We start from the raw sequence: 14,091 nt of genomic DNA on the forward strand, positions 1-14,091 counted from the left end.
GGTTTCTCTTCAATTATATTGCTTACAATTTTTTTTTTAATTTTAATTTATTACTGCTAAATAAAATTCCATCTGAATAAATAAAAATTCACTTATTGACTTCTGTTGCAACTTGGCTCTATCTTTAAACACTATTATTACTTCTGCAACCGCTAAATGGCCGATTCGTGTTCTGCCAGATTGTGATATACTGCGTCACCTAAACTGGCCACATTTTTTCATGGACAACATTAAATACATTTCTGAAACCACGCCAATCTTCACTTGTACGATGTACCGTTGTCCCGAAAATCACATTTTCAAATAACGGACCGTTGGGAAATCCCTCGAGAAATATATATTGGAATGTCAAAAACCCACTTGATGGAACGAGAATGTACGAAGAAAAGATTGGAATCTCTGAGAATATATGTCCGATCTGATTCATGAAAAAATCCTATAAATAAGTACGTGGTTTAATTTTTAAACAAATATTGTAACTCTTTTCGTTCTAAACAAACACAAACATTAACGGTTGAAATATTGTCACAATGACCCTGTTACAATAATTTTCAAGTGTAAAGGATGCAGATAAACTACGAGTAAAGTATTAAAAGAACAAAATTTCGAAAAAAAGTGAAAAACAAGTCTTAATCAAATTCTAAAAAGTCATAGGAATTAAGTCTTTTTTCCAAAAAGAACGTGCCCTGTTGTAATATTAGACTGTCAAGCGCCATTTCTTAGTAATGGTGAAGATTTTTAAAGAAATTAAATGATTCATATTCATCACAGTGACCCTCTGCAATCTTGAAATGTAAAAAAAAATCTTGCTATTTTAATTTAACGACCTTGTTATATTAAAACAGATTCCTCCAAACATTTTTTACTGAAATAAACCAGACACCTTATATTGCCCTGATATCTTAAGTTTTTAAATAACAAATACTTTGTCTACGGTAAATTTGACTAATAATTTATTTACGATTTAATACAAGACAACATTCGATACCTTTGGCTCTTGTGGAAAAATATAACTTGTCCCCATCATGCACTAAATATGCCAGTGTAGTTCTTTAAAAAATAGTTTATCATCATCTTTTTTTTTAATTTTGGTGAACCTTTTATATCATGCATCCTTAAAAATCAATATCTAAATTACTGATGAAAATTTTGGAACCCGATTTTCACCACTGTTTTCAACTTACGAATCTCTAGGAATTACAAAAAACATTACGGATTTTTTTGTAGGAAATGAGATGCAGTAAAGACAGTTTTTTCCACATTAGCAGCTTTTACTGTATCTCATTCCCGACACAAAAAGTCGATAATGAGTAAGTTTCTAGAGTCTTGTAAGGTGAAAACAGTGGTGACCATCACGTGAAAGTTGTGGACACTCCGGACACCTTATATTCTCTCTCCTTTCCCTTATTTCCCACGTTTCTCTTCTCTCACCCGTTTCTACCCTCACTCTCTTTCTTCCTTCTGTTTCCTTTGCCTCTTTCGCTCTCTTTGTCTTCGCCTCTTGTTAGCTCTTTCCTTCCTCCTTTGTTTCTCTTTCTCCCATTTTCCGCACTCTCTATTACCGTAGCTTCTCTTTCACTCTTTTCCATTTTCATTTCCACCCCCAATTCAGTATTTCCTCTCTCTTTGTCTTTTGTTTACCCAACTTCTTTCGTTTCTTAGTACACTCGTTTTCTCATCTTTCTTTTCAGTCTTCTCTTATTCCATTATTCTATTTTGCTCTTCTTTCTACTGTTTCATTCCACTTTTCTCTCATTTCCTGTCTTTCTCCTGTGTTTTCTCTTGTCCTCCAGTTTCCCACTTCTCTCCTAATTCCTCCTTTTTTCCTGCTTTCTTGCCGGTTTAGGTACATTTCCACTTCTCTTCTTCTGGTTTCTGCTTGTCCTCCATTTCTTCGTCTTTTCTCATTCGCCATCTCTTGGTTCCCCTTCTTTTGCTTTCTATTATTCTCTCTCAATTGTTCCCTTTTTTCTTGCTTATTTCTTTTTCTTCTCCCGTTTCCTCTCGTTGTCTCACATTTCTCGGTGCTCTACAAATTCCTCCCTCTTTTTACTGCTTTTTATTCCTTAACTGTTTCCTCTTCTTCTTTTCCCTTTCATCTCCCGTTTTCTTTAGTTTTCCCCTCCTTTATTTCGCTTGTTTCTTCCCGTCCTCCCTATCTTTTTTTCTATTTTTTATCTCACTCTCTTTCCTCTATTCTATTTCTCACCTTTCACCAGTGTCTTCCAAAGATTTTCCTCTTTCTCTCATTTCCTCGCCTTTTCTCTTACACTCTCTCCAATTTCCTCTCTTTCGTTTTCTCTCGATAGTTCTTTATCTCTCTCCTTCTTATTTTCTATCTTCCTGTAGTCTTCTCTTCTTTTCTCTTTTCCTTTTCCATTTTCATTTCCCCCATCTCTTCCAAGCCTCGTTCATTTACCTTATCTCCCAAGTAAATCGTATTCAGATTTTATAAAATAATGTGTTTCTCTAGTTGTAGTAGGTTGATTTACCATTCTTTATTTACATATTTCACCTCTCTCTCTCATTTCCTCTCTGTTTTTCGGTTCCTCTGTAAATAATAATAATCATATTTATTGTCAAACAGAATACATCCAATTGTGACAATCTGAAAAAAAAACACTATTCCTAATAGATTAAGATAAAAATGAAAAAGGACTTAAAGACAGCTGCTGTAAAAGTGGCGCCTCAGTCGTAAAATTTTCAAAATTATGTCCTCTGCAGAAAGTTCATCGTAGATTTTTGTCAGATTTGGAACTATTGCATGAACATCTTTTTTTGATGACGTTAGCAGTGGGATTATAAACTTACCGTTGCAGTTGCTGTTCCCGTTGATATTGTTTTTTTTAGAGCTGAAAATTGTCATTTATAAACTTCATTGCTAAGTTGCCGTTGATAGTAACTTTGATGTTCAACTTTTACCGTATTTAAAGGGGTTGATTTTGCGAAATTTATTTCTTCATAACTCCTATAAGTTAACAACACATAGATAATACCAGTCACAGTGTAAGAAAAAAAATGCCGCATTGCGAACGAGACACTCCTAGCAACCGATATGCTGGCGGACGTTGGTAAATCTATACTTATATAATAAAGCTGAAGCTGTTGTTTATTTGAACACGCTAATCTCAGAAACTACTGGTTCAAATTCAAAAAATCTTTTTGTGTTGGATAGTCCATGTATTATATCTACATATAGGCTATATAAAATCACGCTACGATCATTAGGAGCGAAGTAACAATGAAAAATTCGGAAAAACGGGAAAATTATTCCTCCTTTGACAGCTTCCGTTGCTTACGCTGCTTAAACGGTTGAAGTTACGTAAAAATCCTGTATGACGAAATTGTTCCCCTCTAAAAGTTCTAAAGAAAAGTCCGCGACAGCATATGTCTATCTTTTAAGGTCGAGTCAGTATAACCTTTTTTATGGTAATGAAATTTGTTCTAAAATAATAATGCATTATGTATAAAATTCTCGCGTCACAATGTTTGTAACCGAACTTCTCCAAAATGGGTAAACCGATTTGTATGAAATTTTTTGTGTCTATTCGGTAGGTCTGACAATAGGTTGTAAACTATTTTTTAAACCCCTAAGTGATAAGGGTGGCCCACCCTAAAAAATTTTTGTCTATTTTTTTGACAAATTTTTTTATTTTTATTTTTTTAAGATTTGGCATCAAAAAATACACATAACCCTAAATTTTCACCCTTCTACCACCAACCCCCATTTATTAATCATCTATAAAATAAAAATCAATTGCTGTTCCTATTGGTCTCGCTAAGACTCAAAAACGGCTTGACCGATTTGAAACATTTTTTATATTACGGGGATGCTTTATAAATAAAAAAAAATAAGGATAACTTAACAGAACAGTAAAAAATTAAAAAATTCTAAAAATTTTGTATGGGAATCGCCACTTCGAATTACTTTCAATAGTTGGCGTCTCTGACGGACCTGTCGTCTAACTGACGTGTCATACAAAACTAATTCTTCCGTGCGATTGTGAAAAGTATATTGCATTTGAAATCGTTCTTTGTTTTTTCGTAAAAAAAAACGTCGTTTATTTTAAGACAAGTCTTGGTTAAAGTGAATTTAATTACACATTGCGAAAGTTTCTTATTCATTTTGATCTGCCATTCTATTTACCTATATTCACTTTGTTGGTTTAGACAAAACCTCAAACTTTACCGTTATTCGAGGATTTAATTTGAAGTTTAAATATTTTAAAATTCTCAATACAAAATTTACAGATTTGATTGACTGTGAAAATAATTCTGTGTCGTTTTATGAAGTTCATTAAAATGCCGAGAAGACGACAACCTCACATAGGTCCACGAATCAAATGTGCGACGAACTACCTCAGGTGCAAACCGCATTGATTTATTTCATGGGTAATTCGGATATGGAAGTTGTGCTCATAATCAACATAATCAAACATTGAAGCGAGACATTGAGTGGTATGAATAAAACTGAGTAGATACTCATATTCGAAGTACGAAGTACCTACTTCATTATTACTCTTATATACCTGAGCATCTACTCTATGTACTGAGTACCTACTGGGAAACATTGTATCTCCCCGGACACAAACTGAACATCTACGAGTTTTGTGAACATTTAATCTAGAAATGAGCATCGGCGTGGCAAATAACTGAGCTGTCTGTACAGTAGCTTAGAAAACCAGTAGGATCGTTGTAAGAGTGAATTTTAACTAAACATGGTGACTTTCATGAATGTGGAACGTCGTCAAAAGGTGCATTCAGTTTGAAAAACACATTAGGAGCAGGAATATCGAAAACTTTTCAGGTAATTAACTCGTATTTATGCATAAATTGTGCAGTGCGTTTTTTATAACACTGGCCATAGAGATTCCCATCTCAAGGTGTCTACCCCATACTAACTTATATTTTGGTGACTCGATTTTTGCCTTGATGGTTGAACACTGTCACTGTTGTCCTTTTTTGTTGTATCGAGATGCTACTTGAGCATCAACTGTTACTTACTGAAGTATTAGTATCATCTAGAAAAACTAGAAATATTTTGATTTGATATTCGAGTAGATACTTCGTATTTCGAGTATGAGCATCTACTGAGTTTTATTTATATCAACCATTGTCAAAAAATTGATCGAACGTTGTTTCGACAGAACTTCCTTCGCACCAAAAGTATAATGAAACATATTCAGCATTTTCGAGTTGAGTCTTTTCTTCACACAATTTTGTGATGACCTAATCAACATTTACTATCAACACGTAGATATACCACCTTGGATTGGTGCAGTGTAATACTAAAAATAACTGTATTGTATTCCCAAAATTATCTGCGAAAATCGAGTGAGCCATTCCATCAATTTTTGGGGGGGAATAAATAAATATTCTTAACAATTTACCATGCTTACAATGACTTTAAAACGTCTGCAAGATCTCAAAGTATTCATTTTTGCAACTCTTGAGTTATTCACTAAAATAAATTGACTGATCCATATATTTTTTTGAGTCACTGTAAAAGCAAATCTAAAAAATATGAATGCAGTGATAAATTACGAAAATATACTGATGATATTTTCCACATTTTAGATAGGATTTATTCGCCAAAATCTTGAGATGACGTCTTCAAGTTTTTGGGCTTGATAAACAGATATATTTTGATTGAAAACCTACCATGTCAAACAGTAACTTCAAAACGTCTGCAATATTTCAAAATTCAGTTTTGCAATTCTTGATTCAATCAATAAAATAAATTGACTCAGTGATTAATTTTTTTGAGACACCCCCTATAAGCAAAACTAAAAAATATGAATGGAATAATAAATCACAAGTATAGTCTCATCCTATTTTGGACATTTTAGATAGGATTCATTTGGCAAAATTTTGGGCTGACGTCATCAATTTTTTGGAGGGGATAAGTAAATATATTTTGAATAAAAATTTATTATGCTTATCATATGTTTAAAACATCTGCAAGATTTCAAAGCATTCGATTTTGCAGATTCAAAATTAAATTGTAGGTGAAACGGAGTTCACGGGGTCAGCTAGTGTATTACTATTTATATAGTATAAGTATAAAAAGTTGTTATTCAATTTGAGTTTTTTTGCTAACATATGGAGGCCTAAAGGAAAAACACAAGGTTGATTCATCAACTACAAGTGTAGAGTGTATTATTTTATAAAATTTAAAAAATTACTAATAAACTGTTCTTGGTAGGGATCATTACACAAATTGTGGTTAGCGTTTCACTGTTCACATGATACTCTTATGGTACATACAAAATTTAACAACAATCGTTCTGGTGGTTTCCAAAACAATCTGTTCAATAAAAATCGACACAGAAGACAGACGGATAAATAGCAGGTAGACAAACTGAAACGGGAGTACTATTTTTTCGTACTCCAGATAGAGGTCATCAAACGTCAAAAAAACATGAAAGTAATCATTCACCGAATCGACCCTATTACAATACTTCTTTTACTTACGCTCGGGAAGTAAAAATTGAAGAGAACTTTTGCGAAAGCTAGTGGCAGTGATCGTGAAACTAGAAGAATTTTTACTTACAGATTTTCTGAAACAAGTGTAAGAGTAAATAATTTTAGGGTAGCAGCCTTTGAGATAACGTCATCAAATTGTTAGTGGAGATGATGCTTCCCGAGTGTGAGCTACGGAACTATTGTAATCGGGTTCATCGGGCGATTAGCTGATTTAATATTTTCTCGACGTTTCATGAGCCCTAGAGTACGAAAAAATATGTCATTAGTTTCCGTCTGCCTGTTTTTTGTCCACCGTCTGTGTTGATTTTTATTATATGTACAATAATCACCGATACTACTAACCCGATTGTTGTCCAGTTTAGTGTAGATGGTAAAACATTAACCAAAATCTGTTTAATGACCACCAACAATCTGATGACCTCAGCTCCAAAATTTACAAAAGTAAATATTTAAATTTTATATAGTAACTCCTGCACCTGTGGTTTTTGAACGCGTGTAATTAAAATGTATCCATTTTTTTCCTCACAAAAAGTTGTTGACGTCATCTCAAAAGTTTGCCGAATAAATCTGACCTAAAATATGTAAAATATTATGACAAGAATAAAGCAATTTACTTTCTTAATCAAATCAAGAACAGGTCACCCAATTTTCCCTAAAACTTAAGTATACGTTGTTATTAGTAGTGCTCATTACATTATGCCTATCCAAATTTATGTGTCCTTGCTACAATGTTGACGTTATCACAAAATTTTGTGCACTTGAAACACTGTATATCGGTACTTTGTTTTAACTTGTAGGGGTTATCGTAAAAAATAAAATTCGCAACATTAAATTTTACCATTTTTCAAAAAAGCTATTTTTGTTCGACTGTACTTCAGAAACGAAAGAAGTTCTGTCTAAATAACGTTAGATGAATTTTTAATTAGTAAATTTAACAGACGAAATATAAGGTACCGCGTGGACGAGAATATTGAAGATCTAAAAGGCATATTTTGAATTTTTTGAAATTAAAAAAAAATCGGACGATGGTAAGATTTTTTGATTAAACTGTTATTTTGAAATCGGAAGTAGTAACACAAGTTGAACTCTCGTTGGTGCTTGATTTTAAAGAATAGCAACCTCCTCTTAACATTCTTCGTAGATGTACCTTGCTGTATGGACAACTTTTATGGTCATTTTATTGTACTGGTTTCTCTAACAAAACGAAAATCACTGGGTACTATATGAACTGTAACAATGAAACTATTGGTAGATAGTTGAAGTTTTATCAGATTTTGCAAAAAGATCTACATTAGAAAACAATTTTTCTAAATATGAGTACACTTCTGTAAATCACTAGTCCACTCACTACAAAGTAGTGAAGTAAATTTTGAAGCACATACTGTCTGGTAGCAGTTTGCGCAGATATGAATCTACAAATAAAAGCCTTCTCCGCCACCAAAAACCGTAGTACTTCAAATCTCCCTAGAAACTTGTTTTTATAGCAATAGTCCTTAAACCATAAACTTTATAACTCGTACAATAATAAATTTATCGCAGAAATAAACAAACATCTATATTTTAGCCACAACTAGTCGTCTATTACAATAATAATAATAATCTTTAATGAAGATTTTTCCTAAGATGACATGGTGTCAATATAGTGACTAGGTTGTTGCAAGGGTGCATACTTGGGCTATCCTTATTCTTAATTTTCATCAGAGATTTTATAGATATTTGATAAACAACGCACATCTGTTTATTGATCCACGACATTCTCAGCCACAGTATTTTTATTTGAGGCCAGTGTCATCAGGTAGAATATCTCTAGAGCTGTTAGTCCTATATAAACTTCGGCCGTGCCTTTTTAATTTATTATTTATAACAGGTAATTATTTAGATATTAAGGCTGACATACTCATTAACTGGTCAACTAAGCAATGTTTGAATAACGCAAACAAGCAAATCTTTATGTAAACCGTTCCAGGAATATCTTTCACGTTTTTATATTCATTACAGTGTATAGGAAATAAATATACGCATTAAATAAGAAATAATAACACGGAAATTTATTATGTAGCAATAAATCGATGGTTTATTTTTAGTTTTGAGTTAAAATAGCGGAATATAGATCTAATTTTAAATGCTACAATTAATATTAAATAAGTTTGACATTTCTCGAAATAAGTAATCAATGTCAGTTTTCCTTCTATTGATGTGAAGGAACTGAATGGAATAATACCAGTTATAGAGTTGTTTAAACAGACAATGTTAAGTGATTGAAAACATAAAATCAAGTGACAAATCATCTAATCAATTTAGTTTTAGATGCACCATTATTGAGGAGCGTTTTCTGTCAATAGTAATTTGATACAAATGTTGACACATTAACACCATGCGTTTTTCTTCCTGTATAATTAAACGTCCCTTTATTTAAACATCCCTTTGAAGTGGATCGTTTAAAAATGTAGCTTTAAAAAAGAAAAAAGCTCTGGAAAAAACTTTAATGTTGTATAAAAAGCGAAAGAAACTGCTATGCTGCGCGACTTGAATTCATGTAGGAATAGAGACAAAAGCTCGCGGGGCTGGATCGGACTCTAATGGCTTTTTGATCACCATCCATTGTTACAGACGGGCCATTTATCAAAAGTTTTTCTAAGGACATTCCCTAGTATGAATTAATTGAATCAAACTTATTATAAACATATTTTTCGCCTAAAAATTAATCACTTACCAGCCTGCGCGCCAGCTGCAAAACCTGCAACAGAATAACACCAGTAGGTGAGTAGAAAGTTTTAATGGAATTTGACGAAAGAACTAAATTGAATTGAATTGGATTGATAAAAATGTGAATATTTTCGGTTGACCTGGTTGGAGCTTCATCGCACCGTGTTATTAAATGGTTTCCATAATATATAAATTACTTGTTAATCCGAAAATCCAGCCATTAAACGTTGGATCGATTAACGCAACAACAAAATTGCTGTCAATAATAAATGTGATACTACAAACGAACGAAGGGTGGCAAAATCCTCAACGGCCTGCACTAAAACACGGTTCAGCAATGACCGTTTTCGTATAAACTGTTAGTATTACCGACTAAACACACTAAAACTTTAATTCCTATTAAAGTGTTTACTTGGACAACAGCGAAATCTCCATCACATGTAGAACGACCAGACGAGCACTGTACAAATGAAGAAGATTAAATTACAAATGTAAACTGTTTTCTGCTCTTCCTTAAATTAGACTAGATCACAAACTAAACTCACTCCGCTTTAGTTCAAATTTTAGTTCGCTTTTTTAGATATTTTTCTCTAATCCTATGTTTGCTTTTCCCGACACGGACAATATTCCAATGTAAAGAATTCCGTAGATATTTAAAATTTTTAAATATGTTAAGTAAATTGGGTATCGAATAGGTGAAAAGAAAAAGATGACAAAGACCGAATTCTAGGCCAGATGCCTTATCATTTTGGTTGTAGGCAAATGTATGAAAGTTGTATAACTATATCTGATTTTTTAATACTCCTATATGTGGTATGCTAAATCGAGGACCATCCTTGCTTCAATAATAGATTTTTATTTCAAAGTTAAATTGCTAAATCTGGGTTCAACGACGCCTGCTTGGTATCAACTACACAAACTGTCAACGTGTCGTTACCAAAATGACAAGATAGGAGTAAAAAACGTTTCCCTTTTCGTCCCTTCGTTGCCTCATTAATCAGAAGATGCACTTATTCGCCAGTCTAACTTTGTTATCCGCATCCTGAAACTTTAAACTCGTAAATGCACTGCAGAACAAGTTTGACGTTGAACCCAAATCTAAAGTAATGCAATTAGCGAAATTTTTATTGTTGCTTTTATCTCCATAATTAACGAGTCAGATATTCCGGGAGGCCATAAAAAACTTGGTCCGATATCTGTTTCCATTTAAAAATTACCGAACCTCCGCTCGCAATTAAACAAACAATTTAATTACAGAACGTAAATGATTCACATTAAATAAAGACCTTTGTTTGAAGGAAAATTTCATCGCAAATAAGTGGGAAAAAACACAATCTCGCTGTATTCCCTGACGTGTGGCTTGGTTGTTTAAATTTTGAACAATAGCTATTCTCTCCTTCGCGTCCACGCTTCAGTTCAAACTTCTCACCCTGCTGGTTATTACTGCTTGCAAATTATTAAATTGCCCGCGAAATCTGGCCAATTTCAAACATTACTCTTTGTTTCTGTGAACTATATTTCTCTATGAATGTTTCATTAAGTGGAAAAAGTTATATATGGCTACCGACATCGTAACCTGTCTGATCCGGTAATAATGCCGTTTATTTGTTAGTGCTCATGCACATGCATTGTCGGTAAAATATAACGTCAACATTACGCTCATGTTTTAAACGTCGTTCTGACTGGGATAATCCAAATAAAACGCTTTTCTTACGTATTACAAACAGTACTCGAATTTATTGTGGAGAGCAGATGACATCTAATTTATTGTAAAACTTACTGCTCTTGTTTCATTTTATGTAATATTGTTTCATTACTTAATTCCGCTGAAATCGTTCTGACTATTTAAGGTTCTCAGGCGCTCTCCCTGCTATAAAAAACTTTCTTTATAGTTCACTTGTGATACATTTCACGTATTGGATTCTTTCTATATCAAATAAAAGTTTATATCCAAACAAACCATTGATTTCGTCCTTTAACCGAATACAAGAAAGAAGCACCAGCGTTATACACATGTGTTCGAAAGAAGTTTACGACAGTTGCTTTGAAGTTTAGATAAGTTACACTCATACGAGTTATTAGCTTTGTTTCAAGTAACGACTTATAATTGCTTTATTTATAGTAACGTCTATAGACCGACTATGTATAAAGCATTAAAATTCAAGTAGCATCTACAATATGTTATATGCTTTTGAAAATTTTAGTAAATTACATATGTTAATGTTCAAAGAGAGAAAATCTGAGCGGAGCGAGATCTGGTGAACATGCTGGCCGTAGAATGTTTATTCCTGTGCTTATTATTCTATCACTAGAGAATTGTTGTAGATTATTTTTAAGGGATATCGATTCGACTTTTTAACAATTTTGTGGCATTTATGTTCTCCCCTCAACCTTTGCAAGCTTTGAGCATGCGCACGATTAACACATCGTTACAAATAATAGCTATACACAGTCGTAATGAAGTGGTAAAATTTCATCTCATTCCAAGGCACACTTGATGAACGAGAATTTATGGACACCCAGTATAATTACTGTTATTTGCGCTCCTCGGTAGTTGAATAGCATAACTCATTACCATGCAACACTGCTCTATTCGGGTCGCGTTGCATGACATTATTTACGCCAAGTCATTAACAGTCACTTTAGACAATGCATTGTCTAAAATACGGGACCATACAGATACAGTTATTTTGTGTTAAGTCTGATTACTTCGCATGTCTTATTTTCATTTTTGAAGACTTTAAGGTGACCGTCTTTGCATTTGGCGACATTTCGTGCGCACGATTTGTTGATTTCTTTGAATTTAAATATTATCTTTCATTAAAGAACATGGTATTTGTGTGTTTACAACAATTCATGAATAATAATTAAAAGTTTGCGTTCTGTAAATTAATAATTCACACTGACAAGTGAGAACCCTAGAATCACTGAACGGAAAATATAAATACAGTTGTTCAGTTATAATACTTTTATAGGGTAAGAGTATAATTTACAGGATATCTGTAAAGTTATTTATATAGAACTTTCCTCATCTCTGAAGTATGAGTGACCGTATGCTTATCAGACCACGCGGTTTTTTATACGTACTCAGCGGACCTACCTGCTACCTGACTACCGGGTTGCCCCGCTAAGCAGGTAAAATGTGTTGCCCCCACAAGGGTTTATTGTAAAATGCAGTGAATAGTGAATTATGGTTTATGATATTTAAAATATCATTTTAATATAGTTTCCCCAGTTCTAATTCGGTTTTATGATAGTAACCCATTATGTAAAATTTAACTTCCTTAACAATAGATTACTACTACCGGTAATGTAACAGTCATAAATGAGGATTTAACCATGCCTTTACCATTATACCGTATAATGGTTAAATCCTTATTTATGACTGTCCCATCACCGACAGTAGTAATTTATTGTTAAGGACCTTAACTTTTACACATCGTAAAACCGAATTAGAACTGGGGAAACTATATTAGTCGACATCATATTTATTACCCTTCAGGATTGCTGAACACTACTTAAGGCTGCACTATAGAAAATGATGGTATTTAAAACACTCTTACCTCTATGTTTATGTATGGAACTGCCATCACCAATATGAAATGTCAAAATCTAGATACAGATATTTTGTACTTGGATTTGATTTAATCTATATACAGATAATAGATAACTAACTAGATAATTTATTTATTTATATACAAATATTTAAATAATACCCAACACTGTGTGTAATTTTAAGTTTCAAAGCTTCTCTGATAAATGTTTTGATGAAGCAATATAACCAGCCATATACATATGGTTTCTAAGTAGTTACAACTGATGATTTATTTGCTGGTTTCACGCTTCTTCCCTAGAAAACGTTAGAAACCATAAAAGAGAGCTTCAAAAGTTAATATCCGAAGTTTATGGACGAATTTTTTTAATTTACAAACTCCAAAACTTGTAAAATGTGCCCATTTGTCTCCTTTTCGCAAAATACGGCGATTTCGCATATATCCACTGATATGAGCATTCAGAATTTTGAAAAGAAGCCGAAATACGGCTTAGAACTCATTAATTTCGACAAAAATGAATTCTACCTAAAATTTGAATATCATATTAGAGGATAGGGGATGGAGGAAACTTTAAAAATTACAAAAGAAAGCTTCAAAAGTTATCTAAAATTGTTATTTTTTAAAATTCTGTTTATGCAACCAGCGATACACAGATGTATGCTTATTCAGCAACCAATAATAACGAAACGTTTAGTTGTTAGAAGTTATAAGCTTACAAATCGCCGGGTTAAAAAGATATAAAAGGAAATGTTGATAAATATGTACAACAAATCAATAAGTATATATATAAATATACCTCAGAACTCATACATTTCTAGAGAAATATGATTTCTCGCTAAAATTTGAAAGTTTTCTATGTGTTTTTCGATAGAAGGTGGAAAATCACAAGAGAAAGCTTCAAAGGTTCTCTGGTATTGTTATGATGAAGAAGTCTGTTTATACAACTAGTAATAGATATAAGCACGATTATTTCGTAGTCCGTAGTATAACTCAAAATTCATAAATTTTAATGAAAATATTATCTCTAACAAAAACCTCAAAGTTTTATAAGTACTCTCGAACTTTTTTTATGCAGAAAACGTCAGAAACACAATAGAAAGTATTTAAAAAAAATTCAGAAAAATTCAGAAATAAATTTCAATGCAACCATTGATATACAAAAATATGCTTATTCCGCAACCAACAATATAAACTCTTAAATTTCATTAGAAATATTGTTTCCATCCAAAAAATGGCGGTTTCCTATGTATTTTTCGGCTTGTTGTGTGATATTGTTATAAAGAACAAATGTATTTATTTATGCAACCAATGATATATGTACATAAGCTTGAAAATTCCGCAATTC

This window comes from Zophobas morio, unplaced genomic scaffold, assembly GCF_036711695.1.
Source record: "Zophobas morio isolate AGI-343-1 ecotype UQ-CSIRO unplaced genomic scaffold, CSIRO_AGI_Zmor_V1 ptg000024l, whole genome shotgun sequence".
Lineage (NCBI taxonomy): Eukaryota > Metazoa > Arthropoda > Insecta > Coleoptera > Tenebrionidae > Zophobas > Zophobas morio.